At 37.6% G+C, this 17,820-nt stretch overlaps 1 protein-coding gene across 4 annotated transcripts in view; it reads right to left on the bottom strand.

Moving 5' to 3' along the window:
- The window catches only part of LOC139760837 (uncharacterized), a 29,424-nt gene extending 11,999 nt beyond the window's left edge, over positions 1 to 17,425 (bottom strand). For 2 of the 4 annotated variants that reach the window (XM_071684497.1, XM_071684500.1), the window contains exon 1: positions 17,280 to 17,425. The gene's annotated coding sequence lies outside the window, so the exon portion shown is untranslated. Of the gene's footprint in view, positions 1 to 4,344; positions 4,487 to 4,563; positions 4,588 to 17,279 lie in introns of those variants that run through there. The other 2 variants (XM_071684499.1, XM_071684498.1) reach the window with 2 other exon arrangements.
- Positions 17,426 to 17,820: the final 395 nt, after the last annotated feature.

Raw genomic sequence — 17,820 nt, forward strand, 5'->3', positions numbered from 1 at the left:
TTACACATTTTCACAAACACACACTTACACCTCACTTTTCTATAATAAATCCAAGTATATGTTCTAAAGGTAGCCTGGTTCATGGGCTGCAGATGACAGTCATATTTACATGTCAGCTGTGGTAATATCAGACTAATGACACCTTAGAATATATTGAATCATAAAAACAGGTAATCAATTTGTTCAACTACATATCAACTGCTGAATGTCATATTTGTAGAATTTGTAGAAAGTATAGAAGTGTGTATCATTTACAGAGACATCAAAAATGATAAAGACAGAATGGCAAGTTATGAGTTTCATGGTCACAGTCCACTATACTTCAACAGTTAATTGAAAGTATGATAGTGAAAAATTTAATTATTCTCCCATTTCACTAAAATTTTTTTCTAAATGGAGTAATGCTTGATAAAATTGGAATATGTTCTCTTTACGGGATAAGATTAACATATCTAGGTTTGTGCTGATTTGCTTTTCCAGTTTTTCTTCCCCTACAGTTTCACAGTGCTTCAATAGCCTGCCCACTTTTGGGAGATTTACTCTCATGCCACTCTGATCTATCTATATGTCTCTCTCGCGCCCATTCCTTCTAAGAACTCGCATTAAGGGGATGGAGAGACCAAAGAGTCTCCACTTATGCATCCTCAAATGACTCCCTTGCATACACCATTCCACCATTTCCCCATGTCACAGGTGGTTTCTCACACCAACCCCTTTAATTGTACTATCATACACTCTTCTTGTAAACTTCCTATCCAGCATTCTTTCCATATGCCTAAAGCACCTCAAAGTATTACATTTCACCCAACTAACTATCCACAAATTATTCCCTGCCTATCACATCTCTCATATGCCCCCTTCTTTCTTCATTCCATCTAGTCATACCACATGCTCCTCTGAAACAGCTCATTTCCACAGCATGGATTCTTGACTTCTGTGACTCATTCCATGTCCATGTTTCGGATGCATAAGGAGGACTACGCTGTCCTCTACCTTCAATATGACTTTTCTACCGTATACTGATCTCTCCCTTATCTCTTATTCCATATAAAATAAAATTTAACCAAGAGAGCTCCTAAATACTTAAATTCTCTAACCTGCTTCAGTCTTTCTAGAAAACCCCAATATCTTTTACACAGTTTAGTTCACTTTCTTCTATCAATCTACAGGGTTTTGCACAATCTCTACATACATTCACTGCTTCCACTCAAACACCATTACTTTACGTTCCCTTGTATTTATCTTCATTCACCTAAACTTATTTACTTTATAGAATACACTTACAACCTTCTGCAACTCTTCACCCTTAACTCACAACAGAGTATCATCCGCACAGAGGTTTGTCAATAGCCATCATACCTCACTGCCACACTCCATCTCTGCACCCCCTTTCCCTAGTTTTGCTTTCATTTCTCTCATCATTCCATTCACACATATGTTAATAAGCCATGGTGACAACAAATGGCATTGTCACACACCCACATATTACATACGATTGTTTTTACTTTCACTTTAAGACTGAAAGACTATCTCAAAACTTTAACTAAGGAGTTGTAGAATGCATCCTGACATAGAAAATATATGACTGCTTCCAATTTGCTTCTGATAAATCTGATACATAAAATCAAACAAAATATGTCTTAAAAATGCACTGTATGAAGAATCACTTTACAGTGGAGCTTCTTTCCTTACATTCAAAGACTCCTTACAAATCAGGATAACTATACCAAATCTTTATTAATCAATATAGGTTCATATAAACAAACTCAAATTTCATTTTTAGAATGACATTCTAATAATCACTGATTCTGGTGTACCCAGCAAGATATCCTATAATCTATCTTTACTTCTTTAAGCAAATTTTCATTATCATAAACAAACCTAGGACCCTTATTCAAAGGTTCCTGCAGTTAAAAGTTGCTCTACAAGGTAACAGATAGGAAAGACTTCAGAGAAGCAAAAAGTTCATTAAAGCAACGTCACTCTTTCTTCAACTGACGATAATAAAGCCTCCTAAAGCTGACTTGACTTGAGGCGTAACCTCAAGCAGATAGGACAGAGTAACACTAATCTATCTATCTATATGGCAAATGGTAAAACATGTACAGAGCTACATAACTAATCTGGATTATCACAGGTCATTACTAACACAAAAATAACACTTCTTTTATCAGGCTACAAATGGCTATATTGTAATTATTACAGTAGTAAACAGTGCCATAAAATGGTCTTATGTTCTGTTCTACATTCCAACATCTGTAAGCCACATCTTTAAATTCAAGGACAAAAATATACTACAAAAAAGTGGATATACAGTATCTTACTTCATTACCATGCCATTTACAATTAGAAAACCAAAGGCAGTAAAAGCCAAAAGAATCAAGTAATAACTAATCATTTCTAACAAAATGTACATAATGTCCTTAGAATTTAAAAAAGAAAAATCTAGAGATCAAGTTTATCTAACTGATGTCATGGAAATGATGCTTTCCTGTCTGAATTCTATTCACTCAACAGCAAAAACAAAAAATATTCAATCAACACGTTAATGTAAATAAAAATAAACATTCCAAAATCCATTTATCTATATAATAAAATTCCACGATGATAAATGAGACAATCGTGGGGGCCCTAGGGCAACAACATATGAGGAAAATATGGGATTTATTGTAAACTTAGAAGAAACAATGTAGACATCAGAAGGACCTATAAAGACCTAGCCTAATTTCTCACAGTGGCTAACACCTAGTTTTCATTGGTAATAATCAAATCTATCATATCCTAAACAGGCAGCAAGCCATGTGGTCCAAACACACTCTAAGATGTTAAGAGTTCGGTTGCTAGAAATATGCCAGCAATTGGCTATAAATAACCAAATAACATCAAAAAATACAATAATTCTTAGCTGCTAAGAATGTTAGATCGTTTTCACATTATCTATTTATTTCTTGAAGTATTTCACCCATCCTTAAATTACATAACTCCACATTATCCCTGGTATTCATAACACCCAATTTATCATGTTAACTACCATAGCAAAATATAAAAAATCGTCCCAATCGACGACACTCATTCTATCCTAGAATCTTTACATGGCTAATTCAAAACATCAGTTATAACAAAGAATGTCATCCCTTACATGATACTTTACCAAGCTCTGAAAATCATAAAAAAAATTGAAAACAAAACAAAAAAAATACAAATATACAAATCTATAGCATCTACAAAAACTCCACCCAATCTGACCTGCAAGACAATATCAACATCAAGTTTCAATAATGTAATAAAAAAAATCAACTTTCATGTTTGCTGCACAGTACGTCCTAACCTTACATCTGCTGGATAAAGAAATGTAATCCTTAAAATCACATAGGATAAAAATGAAATGTCACTAGAGAAGTTAAGCTTTGAAGTTCTGAGGATTTCTACAGCTGTTTCACCAAATGTGTGTCAATTCACCCACCCTACATTTACCCTGATCCTCATGCTCTTCCCCACTTTCAATTTCTAAGTCATCAAACGCTAAATAAAGTGATCACTGTTCCATAAAAATAAATGAATGCTACAAATGAGATATTCATTCATAAATAGAACCTTTGATCAAGAAAAAAAAGTGAGAACATGGCGGAATTTGCCACTCCATAACTCCCCAGCAGACTTCCTGGTTTAAGGTAAGCAGCGATTTGTGGGTAACCAACAAGACTTAAAAAATAGGCAGGCTTGAATATTTTGCTTTAAATCTTTGAAAGATTAAAATTACTCAACGAAAAGTTCACAGTATTTTCGTGACTCATTTTCAGTTCGTGGGATGGTAGTAAGTTAGACTACTATTACAAACACTCTGTCACTGCTACCATTTTGTATATAAGGTTATCTCCTAGTACCGAAGTGGAAAAAATCTCAATCATACTAAATCTAACAAGTATATCCAAACACTGCAAATATAACTATTTACCTATAATTCTTAACAAAGCAACTTTATCTTAAATTTCTCAAAGTTGACATAACCCAAAACGTTGTACGACAACTTTGAGGAAATGTTCCATCTTAATTAGTAGCTTCGAAAACATAGGAACTTTCTCATTTCACTATAACAATCCATCTCAACCCTATATGGTGGTCTGGACTGGAAAACTATGAAAAACTTGAAATTTAAATGAATAACCAACATAAATTTAGCATTCTTTTACTCCTGCACTTTTCACTACCACAGCTTCTAAACTCCTGCATATTACCTAAAGTTTACTCAAGAAATGAATACCCAAAAAAATGTACAAGGTGTTCAGAAAGTGACGAGTCTATGAACTGAAGTCGTCCTGAATACAAAGATAACCAGGTACTCACCAGGTATACCTGCTGGATGTAACCCTGAATCAGACACTTAGGCCACTGCAACACATTTCATCAAACCTATTTAAGTGGCGTCTCTATTCTGCACTTGTACCATATTTTAGAATCTATATATCATTAAAGTAACCAGGATATAAGTTACTATAACAAGTTTCGGAGAGATGTCCACACAAACTGAACAAGTAACGGTTACGGAGGCATACTCGTACTTACTTCCTATGAGCTTTCACTGTTACCAACATCTAAAAGGTCGTCTTTGATTCCCCACTAACACCATTTACAAGCTTATTGTTATAATATTTTGATCGTATGAAGAATCGACATGAAATATCATTTTCAAAGTATGAAGATAAAATCAAATACTAAAAAGAATACATAAGCAATCCGCAATTTTTAATGCAGTCAATAACTGACTAAATCATGTCTGGGAATTATCATGCCACATATTCGCACACAAACTCTGCAAATATATATATATATATATATATATATATATATATATATATATATATATATATATATATATATATATATATATATATATATATATATATATATATATAAAGTAATATTATGAAGACAAAATTTAGTACATTTAGGAGAGGGTTAGCCACCAATACACGAAGATGGCAATACTGTCGACGTAAGCACGGGTCTTGTACAGGATCAAGTTGGTCGGGCCCACCTAGCATTCATTTAAATGCGACATTTAGAAAACTTTGTCCCCATATCTTTCGTGATTCGTTGTCTGCCAAAGAATGCTCAAAAAGCAAACATGTAGCTTTAACGTAACTTTCTTTTTTCTTTGGATAAACTCGTGTTCCGAAGTTACTACTCTGATACTAAGAAATCAATGTCCTTTATTAACAGTTCTGTTAGACACTTCTACTGTATAAGCTTTAACCTAATCACCACGAATATCACCTAGATATATTCACGTGTTGGTAGCTGAGACGGCACAGGCAAGTGAATTCCCTGATTAAGGCCATCTTATTCCCACTGTGCGTATATATATATATATATATATATATATATATATATATATATATATATATATATATATCAATAATCAATATAACTCTTTTCCAGTATTTACACAGGTGTATGCTCTGCAAATATCCAAATGATTTCCCAAGCAGCCAACTTAAAACCAAATTTTTTTTACATATAACTTAACAGCACATGTAAGATTCAAGGAAATTACACCAGCAATCTTAATGCGTTTCCTAATGAAGTCTGTAATCATGCCAATAGATAAAAGCCCACTTTAAAGTTCAACGCACAATTACACGGTTTAAACGTTAGATCCACTGTGATACAGTTAATTCATTCTCAGCTGCTATTCATAGGAAACCATACATCAATGGATTTCGTGTCTCCACTGCCCAAGGAAATCACTAAACACGGTAACTAGACAAGCCATGAAATCGATACTTCAACCTTACCATATACGTAATGATCAAAATCGGCATACGTACCTTCGTCTCTGTTTAACGGTCTTCTCTGTATAACGATATGCAATCAAAGAAATATAAAAACCAAGGTGGAGGGATAGATCAACAAACCCCACGCCGGAGGTCACTGACAACAAAAATGCGGGAAATTGTCGCCTAGAGGTGGATAACAAGCACAAATCCTTCACTTAAATGCATTACTATTACAAATTCTGGATACACTTACACTCGAACTATGAATATACTCATAAGCACAAGTTAAGCTAACAATTATGAATATAGATATAAATCTATAATCACTACTTACTGGACAAGAGTATGGAGTTCGTATCCCTCTACATGCCTTCATCAGATTCTGCTTAGAACAGTTGCATACACGCTGAAGTTACTACTATAGCCAATTACCTGCCAAATGAATAACCCCAGAACCACATTCACGCCGCTCCTGAAGATTCAAGGTTGCGCTACAATCAGTTCCAACGAAAAGGTAAGACTCCTTTGAAATGAATTGATCCTCGAGAAGACTGTACTCTCGCCAACTGATGGTGATACAGCTGTGACTTCAAATGCAGTCGACATGCGAGCGAAGTCTGGCAGCTTATTATGATCATTATATATATATATATATATATATATATATATATATATATATATATATATATATATATATATATATATATATATATGATCATTCCAAATTTATCCAGTTAAGACTTTCGCGGGTCATCCAAAATTTGTTTATAATTTAAGGTTTCACATTGGTTTTGATATTGAAAAAATACGTTCATTAGGAACTCATTTCTTTGACTTCAGGTACTCAGTAGAGTTTAACAACACTGAATTCACGAGTCATTTGGCCAGTATGGTAGTATCGTTACTTTGGTGCTAGGCTTCATAACACGTACAGTTGGACGGCTCCTTTCCTTAGCAAAACACGTCTACTGGTGCTAGGCTTCATAACTGCCGTACAGTTGGCCGGTTACTTTCCTTAACAAAACATATCTAACTTTCAAGATAAAAGCAAGTTACTCGTTCAACAGATAAGGGTGTGAAAAATAACGATACAATGCTGTATTTAAGTGGGCCATGCGAGCGCTGAAAAGCCTCATACGTTCCAGAGCTTGGCTTTACGCCTAAATTTTATAATCATATCCAGTCAAGTTGGCCATGCAGTTTCCTATAAACGTATAAAGTTGTCAACTTCAAGAGAATATCGTCAGCATGCCTCACCATATTCACAAGATACCTTACTTGGGCGTGCACGAACTTTTACCACTACACATAAACTCACCCACCTACATAAGACTTAATGAGCCTCTCTGGTGTAGTGGTTAGAGTTGCTACCTATAAATCATCACGGGCCCGTTCCGGATCCGGCATACATGGGTTACAATCCCGGGCGCGACAGCCAGGCCACCACAGCCGATACCACCCATTCGTCTTTTCCCCGGGCCTGGTTGATCAGTAGTTATCTCGCTTAGATACCAATACATAAAGGTTTATTGGATTTAGGCAGCTATTCGTCTGCAAACACACAGTTGAGGTATTACAGATTATATCATAGAACTGGGAGGTCATGATGGTTACTAGCAAACTAGTCATACTAGTGATCAGTGTTAGTCATACTAGAGATCAAGGTGAGCTCTATGTATGTGTATTTACACAGCAGCAGATTACATATATACAAGGTTGAGCCGTGGCAAAACAAATTCCAATTCATGCGAAGAACCCTTCTGCAAATGGCGATGGCTCTCAAGCAATTCGAAAAATTATATATATATATATATATATATATATATATATATATATATATATATATATTCTATTATACTTTGTCGCTGCCTCTCGCGTTAGCGAGGTAGCGCAAGGAAACATTATTATTATCATTATTATTATTATTATTATTATTATTATTATTATTATTATTATTATTATTAATCGTTTTTTTTTTTTTCCCAAAAGAAGGAACAGAGAATTGGGCCAGGTGAGGGTATTCCCTCAAGGCCCAGTCCTCTGTTCTTAACGCTACCTCGCTAATGCGGGAAATGGCGAATAGTTTGAAAGAAAAAGAAAGATATATATATATATATATATATATATATATATATATATATATATATATATATATATATATATATATATATATATGCGCCCATACACGCAAATTTACAAATAAATATCAACATATAACATATACATACACACACGGACATATATATATATATACACACGTATATATTCATGCTTGCCTTCATCCATTCCTGGCAATACCCCGCCCCAGAGGAGACAGCATCGCTATCCCTGCTTCAGAGGGGTACCGCCAAGAAAACAGACAAAAAAGGCCACAGTCGTTCACACTCAGTGTCTAGCTGTCATGTGTAATGCACGGAAACCACAGCTCCCTATCCACACCCATGTCCCACAGACTTTTCCATGTTTTACCTTAGACGTTATACATGCCCTGGTTCAGTCCATTGACAGTACGTCAACCCCGGTATACCACATGGTTCAAAATCACTCTATTCTTTGCAGGCCTCTCACCCTCTTGTATATTCAGGCCCCGATCGCTCAAAATCTTTTTGACTCCATCCTTCCACCTCCATTTTGGTCTCCCGCTTCCCATTGTTCACTCTACCTACTAACACATATATCCTCTTTGTCAGTCTTTCCTCAATTCATTCTCTCCATATGTCCAAACCATTTCAACACACCCTCTTCTGCTCTATCAACCACACTCTTTATTTTCATGCATCTCTCTTACGCTTCCATTACTTACTCGATCAAACCACCTCACAAAATATTGTCTTCAAACATTTCATTTCCTACACATTCACCCTCCTCCGTACAACCCTATCCATAGCCCATGCCTCAAAGCTAAATAATATTGTTGGAATTACCATTCCTTAAACATGCCCATTTGTGCTCCGGGATAACATTCCCTCCTTCCACACATTCTTCATCGCTCCCAAAAGCTTTGCCCCCTCCCCCACCCAGTGAATTAATTCCGCTTCCATGGTTTCATTCGCTCCTATGTCCACTCCCAGATATCTAGAACAATTCACTTCCTCCATTTTTTCTCCATTCAAACTTACATCATTATTATCTTGTCCTTTAACCCTACTGAACATAATAACTTTGCTCTTATTCATATTTACTCGCAACTTTCTCCTTTCACACACTTTTCCAAACTCAGTCACCAACTTCTGCAGTTTCTCCAACGAATCATTCAGCAGAGATATATCATTGGCGAACAACTCACTTCCGAGGCCTCATCATCCCCAACAGACGGCATATTCGCCCCTCTCTCCAAAACTCTTGCATTTACCTCCCTAACCACGCCATCCATAAACAAATTAAACATCCATGGGAGCATCACACAACCCTGCCGGAAACCGACCTTCACTGGGAACCAATCCCTCTCCTCTCTTCCTACTCGTACGCATGCCTTACATCTTTGGTGAAAAAAAAAGAAAAAAATCTCGCAGCTTACCTCCCACACAATGTATAATCTTAAGACCTTCCACAAAGCATCTCTATCAATCCTATCATATGCCTTCTCCAGATCCATAAATGCTACATATAAATCTATGTTTTTCTAAGCATTTCTCTCACACATTCTTCAAGGCAAACACCTGATCTACACATACTCTACCTTCTCTGAACCCTCACTGCTGCTAACACACTAAGCTGCTCCCAGAACACTTGCTTCATGATCTTTTTTCGCATGACCAGGTACATAAGGACCAATAATCACCCATCTCTCTCCATCCACTTTCAGTTTTACCCACATCAATCTAGAATTTACTTTCTTACACTCTATCACACATTCCCACGACTCCTGCTTCAGGAGTAGTGCTACTCCTTCCCTAGCTCTTGTCCTCCCACTAGCCTCTGACTTTTCCAAACCATTCTTCCCCCGTTACGCTTGAGCTTCGTTTCATTCAGAGCCAGAACACCCAGGTTTCTTTCCTCAAACATACTACCTGTCTCTCCTTCCTTCTCATCTTGGTTACATCCACACACATTCACATACCCCAGTCTGAGCCTTCGAGAAGGATGAGCATTCCCCATTTGACTCCTTCTGTTTCCCCTTTTAGAAAATGAAATACGAGAGGGTTTCCAGTCCCCCGCTCTCGCCCCCTTTAGTCGCCTTCTACGACAAGCGGGGAATACGTGGGAAGTGTGTATATATATATATATATATATATATATATATATATATATATATATATATATATATATATATATATATATACACACACACACACACATACACTATGTTATTTGCTTCTCAGGAATACATATAGAAACTAAGTACATTTTACCTTTCTATCAAGGCCTCAAAATGCATCGTACACAAAATTTAAAAGGTTTGTCCTGGGTTCAGGTGCACTAAGGACCTTTTGGAAGTAAAGTTTGTCTGTGAGGACACAGCTTTAAGGTGTAAGGTCTCAATGCCTGTCCGGGTGTAATGTGTGATGAATGAATGTCATCACGTATGGCTGGGCCACTGTCGCTAAAACTTACCACTCATTTCATTTATAACCGGATCTGTCTTATACCTAGAATCTAAACACTCCCTAGTCTGTGATTCAGCACGTGTGGTTACTACTTTCGAGTGTTATTGGTAAGATTTCTTGAGAGAGAGAGAGAGAGAGAGAGAGAGAGAGAGAGAGAGAGAGAGAGAGAGAGAGAGAGAATTACCTACCTACGAAAACCTAATACCGCACGTATTGGTAAATTCTTACCAAATAATAAAAATAATGAATGAGTTTAGGACGAAACAGCGAATTGTAGTTCAAGTTATGTGTAGAGCTATGAACTAAAATACCCAGTACACTCCCGTTTGTACCCAACCTGTGAAAACGTTGCCATTATTCTTAACAAATTTCGACATCTTTTTTTGTTAACCCTATAATATATGGTGTAACACAACGCATAAAAAATACCTCAGGACTTGAGATTTAAATACCTGAGTAAATACCTTATTTTTGTTTCTACATTTCTTAATTAGTAGTTAATCACTGAATAAACGATAGTTCGGTGATGGCACCGTTCAAAAATTGCCAGCTACCGCAATATCTCCAGCGTATCACGAGAGCCGTCATTGCCTCATGACTAATATTTCGGTGCTCGACATGTCTCGTGGACGCCCCAACAAACAATGCCATAAAGGAATTATCCCAACTGCACGTAACAGGATATGTTATACAGCACTTGATTTACATTACTGTAGGTACTCCCTTTTCATATAATTTAACGATCACTAATGCTGTCACTGTCTACATATTAGAATTTCCCTGTTTGGTGGGTTTTTTTTTTTTTTCATGTCATTTTAATAGTGGCTGCCAAGCTTTAACAAAACTCTTCCCTATTGGTTTTCACGAAATCCTCTCGTCCCTTCCACCTTCACATTTTTCACATGAATTCTCTATTTTGTGTATGTATTAGTATCGTTGAGGTTCAACTAACAGGTAATGTTACGAGACGGACAGCGAGTCCGCGCGGTATTCATGACGTACAAGACACGTGTGGGACGCGATTGTATTAGAACGGGTAAAGGGTGATTTGCTAGATTTTGGTTTTGCAATAATGTGTGACAAGTTTGACAAGAGATTTCTTCTGAATGACATAAATTCAGAGTATTCAAACTAATCTCTCTTAAATAAAAACTAATTTTTGGCACATCAGCTTTTACTACTTAACCCCCCCCCCCCCCTCCTTTTCAGCGAACACGTCTTCAACGTTTGCAACAAATGATCAGAATGTTAGATACGTGGTCAGTTATGTATAGTCCCTATTGAAATCCTAGACAGTTAATCACCTGGATCAGAACGGTCATTACATGTAGGCTTAGTTGACATAACTATCAAGGGCCATTACAAAATCATAACACCAGAGACAAATTATACATATGTGTCACTCTTTACATTTCATGGTATTATCAGATATCCAAGATTAACTTTAGTATATAGTGATTGCTTACAAGGTTATCTCAGATGAGGATGATCAGTTCCATCATGATATTCATCCACAACGAAGCCATTACTTTGTAGACATTTTGATTAGGGGAATCATCGACCCCCTCCCCCATAAGCACGGCAGTACGACCCTTGGGTAAGATGGTCTTTTTGTCTTAAGGGTCATGTCTAAGATTATGCCGTAACCAAAGTGCAGTACCGCCATATTCATGAGGCCCTCTGCAACCGTGTTAATCGCTAAAAAAAAAAAAAATCAGAAACTAACTTCTTTTGCAGTTTCGTCACTAGGAAGATTCTTCCATTCTCAGTAATGCACACTTTTTTTTTTTTATTAAATTTAGGTCAACGGTATCAGAAAAATATAAGCATGTACACCTTTGACTAACTAAAAACGGCAAAAAGTCCTTAGAGTCTTTGACAATGTGAAACTTCACGGTCATATGTCCCCAAAGTCTTTGACAGTGTACAGGGAAAATGAAACACGGCAAGTTCCCAAGTGCACTTTCGTGTGTGTATATATATATATATATATATATATATATATATATATATATATATATATATATATATATGCCATATGTACACCTCAGTTTTTCAATAATTCTTCCGCACATATTTCACGTATGTATACCTCTGTAAGTCATAAATTCCCTAAGAAATGTACATACCTCGAAGTTCTAAAAATATGGCCATACATTTTGTTCAAAAGTTAATCATTCTCGCCGTAGTCCCTCAACGTGGGCGGATACGCTAACGTAATGTTGTACAGTTTTTAAAAAGATCTTTGCCCGTGTATTGGAACGTTAAGACAAACCTGAGGGCGGTAAGTGTTAAGTAAACCATAAATATGTCATAAAGAGAGGGTATATTACAGTTTCAGTGAACCGACACCAACAAATGAGTCGAGATGTGTTTTTATGCCCGCATTACGAAGTAGGTTAAGTATAATGTGAATAGTAACTTGACTGCACTCATGTGTTAATGTAAACAGACCTAAGGAACATCATCACCTCTTGGTTTGCGCCATCACTCAGTACAATATGTCAATACTAACGTCAGAAAAATTCGTCACCGCCAATATGAACAAACTGGCGTCGCTCAGGACTCCGTCACACCATCGTCACTCATGACGCCTTCAAGACGTCTTCTGGGACAATCCGTCACAGGCCAGCGTCATTCATGACACACCGTCACAAGTTATCGTCATTCTACAATGTCACACAGATTAGTCACTCATAATATAATCCGTCAAAAGCCGGAGTTACGTAACTCCGTAATGGACCAGCGCCATCCATATTCTGTTACACAACAATCGTCTTTCATGAAAATCCGTCACACTAATCGGTGTCACTCGTTCCAAACGGTTGAACAGGCCAGTGTTACTTAGGACGACAATCTGTCACATACAGTACAGCATCACATGACATTCCGTCACCCAGGACAATGTGACATTCTCATGACATACAAAATGCCGGAATAAACTAGTAATACGTAAGATTACATACTTAATTGCAATAGTTACATTAAACGATACAGTAAGCCATTTATCCTTAGCCATCGATCCTAGGGGGAAGGTTTGCCTCATGAACCTGCTCATACCCCTTTCCCAAACCTAAAAACTTCCTTCATTCAGACGAAAAGATAAAGATTATCTGAGTTACAGGATGAAATAGCTTTGAAATGGCTTCATTTCGGTAACTTGTGTCGAGTGATTGTTTACTGTATTGTTCTTAGTGAAGACTGTGACCAGAGTGACGGTGGCCTGGGTGTCGAATTGTCACGAGACGTTGGCCTGTGTGGCGGATTGTTTTCAAGTGAATGCACCAACGCGGAAGTGCGCGTGTCGTAGAAGGCGACTAAAGTGGGCGGGAGCGGGAGGCTGGAAACCCTTCCCTCCTTGTATTTCAATTTCTAAAATGGGAAACAGATGGATTCAAAGGAGGAGTGCTCAACCTCCTCGAAGGCTCAATATTGGGGTGTTTGAATGTGTGTGGATGTTAGCTGCTGAAGGAGTATGTCAGCAGCTTTGATGCACGACACTGGATATTTGTAATGGGTGATTTAAATGCGAAAGTGAGAAAAGTGGCAGTTGGTGGTATAATTGGTGTACATGGGATATTCAGGGTTGCGAATGGAAATGGTGAAGAGCTTGTGGATTTGTGTACTGAAAAAAGACTGGTGATTGGGAATTCCTGGTTTAAAGAGAGATTTACATGGGAATACATATGTGTGTAGGAGAGATGGTCAGAGGGCATTATTGGATTACGCGTTAACTGAAAGGCGTGTAAGAGAGACTTTTGGATGTTAATGTGCTGAGAGGGGCAGCTGGAGGGATGTCTGATCACTTCTTGTGGAGGCGAACGTGAAGATTTGTAGAGGTTTTCAAAAACTAAGAGATAATGTTGGGGAGAAGAGAGTGGTGAGAGTGAGTGAGCTCGGAAAGGAGACGTGTGGGAAAGTGCCAGGAGAGATTGAGTGTAGAATGGCAAAAGGTGAGAGCAAATGACGTGAGGGGTAGTGGGTGAGGAATGGGATGTATTTAGGGAAGCAGTGGTGGCATGTGCAAAAGATGCATGAGGCACGGGAAAGGTGGGAGGTGGGCAGATTAGAAAGGGTAGTGAGCGGTGGGGTGAAGAAGTTGTTAGTGAAAGAGAAAAGAGGCCTTTTTATGATACTTGCAAGGAAGGAGTGTAGATGACTGGGAGACACGTCCACACACGCACATATACATACCTATACATCTCAACGTATACATATAAATACACACACATACACATATATACACATGTACATAATTCATAATGTCTACCCTTATTCACTCCCGTCGCCACCCCGTCACACATGAAATGACACCCCCCTCCCCCCGCATGTGAGCGAGGTAGCGCTAGGAAAAGACTTTGTTCAAAGGCCACATTCGTTCACACTCAGTCTCTAGCTGTCATGTATAATGCACCGAAACCACAGCTCCCTTTCCACATCCAGGCCCTACAAAACTTTCTATGGTTTACCCGAGACGCTTCACATGCCCTGGTCCAATCCATTGACAGAACATCAACCCCGGTATACCACATAGTTCCAATTCACTCTAATTTGTTGCACGCTTTTCACCCTTCTGCATGTTCAGGCCCCGATCACTCAAAATCTTTTTCACTCCATCTTTCCCCCTGCAATTTGGTCTCCCACTTTTCCTTTATTATATATATATATATATATATATATATATATATATATATATATATATATATATATATATATATATATATATATATTATCCCTGGGGATAGGGGAGAAAGAATACTTCTCACGTAATCCCTGCGTGTGTCGTAGAAGGCGACTGAAAGGGAAGGGAGCGGGGGGCTGGAAATCCTCCCCTCTCGTTTTTAATTTTCCAAAAGAAGAAACAGAGAAGGGGGCCAGGTGAGGATATTCCCTCAAAGGCTCAGTCCTCTGTTCTTAACGCTACCTCGCTAACGCGGGAAATGGCGAATAGTATGAAAAAAAAAAAAATATATATATATATATACACACACACACATATATATATATATATATATATATATATATATATATATATATATATATATATATATATATATATATGCTGAGATTCCAGTCCAGCCTTGCATCATGTGCCGCAACACTCCCGTTGTCTTTTCTTTCCTATTGTACTACAGAACGTAGAGCGTATTGTGATGTTGCTTGAACAACGAAGGTTTCCCAGAGTTGATTAAGTAAAATTGATAATATAAACAGGATCCATTACCGTTTTGTTAACAAATATTTTGATAAATGTACCCTATTTCTGGATTTCCTCCAAATTTCAATAAAATTTCCATGTTCAGGACATCAAATTCTCGGCTAGTTACGTTCCACATTCTCACATCTAACCTTTATCGTTCGTATCACTTTCCTTTACCGATTATTCATAATATTTAGCTGAAAGAATCATAGCTACCACTAGTTATCATAGACGAATTTAACAGCCTCAGCGGAAAAGTTTCTCCGACATCTTTTCCATCACGAAACCAGTTATACATATACTGCTGAATTCACTCTACTAATTGGTCATTAAGCTAAAGTTTGTATGAATTACAAAACGTTCACGGGTCTCGACGTGGACAGTAAAGCAAGGGGGGAGGCGTGCCAGAGAATATGACGCGTGGATGCTAACCATGAAGCGTGGCCTTGTGGCGTGGTATTGCCACACTAACATGAAACCAATCTCACCGGTTGACGAAATCAGTCGAACTCGCAGGTGATGGTAGTGGCAACCGTGCATGGAAGATTGGTATGAATTGGCTATTAATCTATCACAAGAGATATCAAGAATTTTAATCGAGAATGAGGAAAAAAGTCGACATAAATGTTACATGTGGTTTTCATGCACGATAAATGCGACCCAAGTGTCCTAGACCTAGTTCAAAAATACTGGAGTGTCTGTAGGGTTCTTAAGGGTACGACATTTTCTCCATTACAAATATTGTCCATGACTTTCAAATCTGCATACGAAAACAATAAAGGGTGCCGTTTACATAAGCTAACTCAGATTGCCACAAACTAAAAAATCAACAAACAGAATTCTCGGTGGAACACCGAACAACACATGGAGCCCAGTGAGTGTATGCTACACCTGGATAGGCTTCAGCTACAACGTGCAAAATGCGAAGACGAGGGTGTGAACTAAACCTCACTAAGCTTCAGTTACACAGCAAGAGGGAGCCAATGGTGTTAACCAAACCTGACTAGGCTTCAGTTACACAAAGCAACATACGGAGCCAATGGTATGAAAATAAGAAAAAAAAGAATAACGGCTTTAATTCTACACAGCAACATACGGAGCTCGTACATTTTTCAAAGTCTTGTGTGTTTCTTAAACCATATGGGTGGTGACCGATGACAGTTCACAGGACTAATCGCAAACACACACACAAGCCGATGGGCACTAATGATGACTGAGTCCTTTACTTGGAGTCCTAGTCCGAAAATCGATTTCAGAACCTCCGCGCTGGGTTATTCACAGCAGTGGTTACATAAAACAAAAAAGCCCACAAAAATCTAGGATATTCTTCAGTAGTAAAGAGATACTATATCAAAATGTTACAAAATAAAGTGCGCTCACACACAAAACCGAGCGAAAAATGCACGTTCAAAGAGAAATATATCAAATTATATGTACATAACAACAACTAAGGATGCTGAAGGCAGTTACATGTTTTGGACAATCACATGTTTACCAAATGGCGTCCTAGCTTCGTCTTTTCTATGTATATCAACTGACTTATATATATATATATATTACGCACACGGATAACGGTCTTAGCGTTATGGGGTTAAATCTAACACCAGTATTTTTAAAACTACCTATAATACAAGAAATAGAGTACTAAATAAGCATATTAAACGGGCACAAAACATTAACGTTAACAAATGACAATTTCTGGTCATTCATATTGACAAGTAAATACAATTTTCTCATTAAATTCCTACAACTCACTGTCTGATGGAACTTTCTTCCTCTAACAACGTTCTCAAGACAACAGAGGAAAGGTTGGTTGTTGGTTGCGATTACGGTTCGGTATAACACACAGTTGACATGTCCAGTACGAGTGCCTATCCCCTCCGACCAGCAAATGCCACACGTACGATAACGTATGAGTTCGTGCTAGTGTTTTATCTGAAAATTATAATAAATCAAACCAGCACGTAAAACATCTGAATGGTTAGAATATAGCTGTTCTTGAATACTGGACCGATAATCTTGATATACATATCTTAAATAAGTTTTAAGAATCACACAGCATATGAAAAGCTTTTGACATTCCTGTTACGGTATCAATGTCTGCGCAAGGGGTGGCCTGTAGCCAGAGTGCACCGTCTACATAAAGAATGCTTACCATATATCAACAGCATCAACATTTCTTTTTGACAGTAAGCCGTAATTATAGAAAAATCTCGAGGATAAGAATTTGAATAGAACATGAATAAAGGTATCATCACTTTACGCTATAATTGTGACGCATTCACGAGGGATTCTC

The sequence above is a fragment of the Panulirus ornatus genome, chromosome 38, assembly GCF_036320965.1.
Source record: "Panulirus ornatus isolate Po-2019 chromosome 38, ASM3632096v1, whole genome shotgun sequence".
Lineage (NCBI taxonomy): Eukaryota > Metazoa > Arthropoda > Malacostraca > Decapoda > Palinuridae > Panulirus > Panulirus ornatus.